The sequence below is a fragment of the Nicotiana attenuata genome, unplaced genomic scaffold (assembly GCF_001879085.1).
Source record: "Nicotiana attenuata strain UT unplaced genomic scaffold, NIATTr2, whole genome shotgun sequence".
Lineage (NCBI taxonomy): Eukaryota > Viridiplantae > Streptophyta > Magnoliopsida > Solanales > Solanaceae > Nicotiana > Nicotiana attenuata.
Window position 1 is genome coordinate 153,461 of NW_017672532.1, and position 3,772 is coordinate 157,232.

Genomic DNA, 3,772 nt, shown 5'->3' on the forward strand with positions numbered 1-3,772 from the left:
TGTTATCTTGACATTGAATTTCAAATATTGAAATTAAAGTTATAAGTTGCATTACCACGAGATTTTCATTATGTAGTCCGTTTAGATAATCTTATTTTTACTCAAGAAGAATTACAATTGTGCACAAATTTAGGGGAACAAAATGAATAGGATAACATATGTTATTCTCGAAATTGACATAGTAAAACCCACATTTAGCCATTTTGCCCTCTAGATCTCTGAGAAATACACAAAATACAAAAAGAATTAGGTAATCTAAATATCCGATTGCAACATGGTTTTGGCAATGCTATTAATGTAGAACTGCATAGTCGTGTAGGCAACCCTGTCCAAAACTACATGCTGATTTGCCCACTACGCAATATTAGCCGCCTAACAGAAGTAACTATTAAGTATCTTGCTACGAGCCATAGGCATAGACTGCCTCTAACGACACAGTCCAACATCATAGTTCGCACCTGAAGACATAGGACAACGATATTGGTCACTCTCAACGATTAGGGCAACGACATAGACCACGTCCAATGCGATATGCTAGCGATCGGATTAACCGCGTGACACGTACATATGCAACTTTCCTCGATTTAACCACATACATAAATCATGCGATGCAAAAGTAAAAAGAATGTATGATGCCATAAACGAGGCCATGATTTTAGGTTTACGTTTACCCTGCCAATACCTGGAGGAATATGCAGCCGCGCATCGTGTACCTTGCACTAGTGCACCATACATGATGTGCCGGAGAATTTCGGCACATTTAATACAAATTGCTAAGATTTTAGCTTGTTTTAAATGCAATTACCTTGTATACTTATGTAATTTTAGTGTTTTTGCAGTGTATGAGGTTTAAGGACTTAAGAGCATGAAAATGAAATGAAAAAGCCACAAAAAGACAAGAAAAGAGCAAAATGCATCGCAAATGTGGAAATGCGGACCGCAAATCCAACATGCGGGCCGCATAATGCACAAGGAAATCGCAAATCACAACAGTTAGATGGCCAAAGTCCAGTTCAAGAATGCGGTCCAATATGTGATCGCATAACGTGTTTACGGGCTGCATAATGGACCGCAAACTCGTCATAAAGGTTGCTGAAGGTAGAAAATGTGACGCGAAATGCGATCGTATATATGCAATGCGGACCGCAAAACGTGAATGCGATGAAGGCCTGGAAACTAGGGTTTGAAAATGCGATGGCCATGTCAAGAATGCGAACTGGATGTCTGTTATGCGACAGATATGCGGTCGCATATTTAATCGAAAAGGGTATTTTTGTCCGATTTTTGTCCCGAGTTTTGACCCACTATAAATAGATTTATTGGGGTTTTGTGGGGGCATCTTGTCTGATTTTGGGACTACTTTAGAAGGCTTTATTATTCCTCTCTTTTGGAAGCTTTTGAAGGAAGAATCTTTCACTTTGTAAGCTTTATGGCATTAAATATTCTCATCCTTTTGTATTTTAGTATGTGTAGCTAACTTTAAATACTAAGGTTGTGGACCCTAAATGGGTGTTATGTCAATGGGTGTTTAACATTGAATATATGTATAATGGTTGGTTGATATTTATTTACTTCTCATTCTTCATTTACTGTTGGTAGTTGCAAACATTAACAAGTGCCATTAAATTCTTAATTTGCTTGGGAAAGTTGGTTAGAATTTGGTAGAAGTAAATATCAAAGACTCAAGGCTTTAAACCTTGTTTAATAGAATTACTTAGGAATAAGTGGGTTTTATTTGGCATATATTGATTGTTCTTAATTGCAACTCTTTTATATTTGGAAAAATCATAAAGAGGAAATACTACCCAACTATTGGAAAATATTGGGTAGTCATTTAGAAATCATTTGCATATCAAAAGAACCTTCAATTAGAAATATATCATATTAACACCGATAGCATTACACTTCATTGAAGGGGACACAACCTTGATTTCTTTAATTAAATTAATTACATTCTTAATATCACAATTAGTTATTTCATCAAATCACAATCAAACCATACTCTTGTTACCATTAACATGATAGAATTACGACTTAAGTCGAGTGACACACTAATCGAGTAACCTTTTCACACCTATTCCCTGTGGGATTCGACCCCAACTTTGTTTGGTTATTATATTTGACGCCGACCGCCTTACACTATTTAATTAAAGTGTAATTTGAGCGTATCAAATTTTGGCGCCGTTGCTAGGGAATACGGTTTTGAACTTACTAATTAATGTGTGCTTTACTTTACGTCTTATTCTATTCCATCACACTTTTCTTGTTTCACTTGGTGTTGATAGGAAAACATGGCCGAATATGAAGAAGAAATGGAGGTAAAAATGGAAGAAAATCCTTTTGCGGACATAGAGGAGTAGATTGAGGATACAAAGGAAGAAAATCCTCTTGGGTATGTGTGCGATGCACAAGCAAAACAATGTCACTGCTGATGCCGTAAGGTTGAGGTGCTTCAAGTACTCACTAGCTGGGGACGCAAGGAAATGGCTTCAGAATTTGCCACCGAACTCCATTCATTCATGGCCCGAACTTGTCCGAGCATTCTTAGCTAAATGGTTCCCGCAAAGTAAGAAATCTGAGCTCCGAGATAAAATCTTCTTTTTCAAGCAAGTACCGGGAGAACATCTACATGAGGTATGGGATCAATTCTAATTATATTTAGTGAGGACTCCCAATCATGGTTTTCCGGATTCCATCTTGTTGGAAAAATTCTACATGGGTTTAGAGCCGATGAACCAATCTATAGCCAAGAATGCAGCTGACGGATCTTTTATGGACAAGACATTCACAAGGATCACACAAATTCCTGACAAAATGGCACAACATAATCAAGCTTGGCACTCCGAGGACACCACAGGTGGAATTGCATATGGTTCTCCCTCCTTGACCAACCTAATTAAGGAGAATCAAGAGAGAGATCAACTAATCGCATGGTTTGCCACAAATGTCAATGTGTTGACAAAAATGTTCACGGAAAGCCAAACAAATAAGGTGAATGTGGTGGGGGATGTGCAACCCATATCAAATGAAGATTTTGAGGAAGCAAACTACATCAACAACCCTCAAGGAGGGTATCAAAGGCAACAATACCAAGGTCAAGGACAACAAAATCAATGGAGGCCTAACCCGAAGGTCAAGGCAACCAACAATGGCGAAATGACCAAGGTGGCTCAAATCAAGGAAATTGGAATAACAACAACAACTTCTCAAATCGGAGTTCAAATCCTTATGTTCCTCCAAAAGGTCAATATTCAAACCAAGTTTAGTCAAGTGATTCCAAGGTGGAATGCATGCTTGAACGGGTATTGCAAAATCAAGAGAAGTCCGACACTTATATGAGGAACATGACCAATCTTGTTGCCTCTCATACCGCATCCATTCAAACATTGGAGATGCAAATGAGAGACCTCTCTGTGGAACAAAATTCAAAGCAAAAGGGAACACTCCCTAGTGACACAATTGCGAACCCAAGGGGTACTGGGAGTGGTCCAACTTCTCATATCATGGAAATTATTATTTGGAGTGGGAAGGTACTACAAGGAGATGGTGAACAAGTGGTTGAAGTAGAAGTGTCCGAACAAGGGGTTGAGGTTGAAGAGCCAAGTGTTGTCGAAGTTGAAAAGATTCCGGAAGAGTTGCAAGTGCAAAAAGAGAACCGGGAAGAGGTAAAGGTAAAGGTAAAAGAGACACCAAAAGCTCTTCCACCTATTCCTAGACCTCCTCCTCAATTCCCTCAAAGACTTTCTAGGAAGGTTGATGATAGAAAACTCGA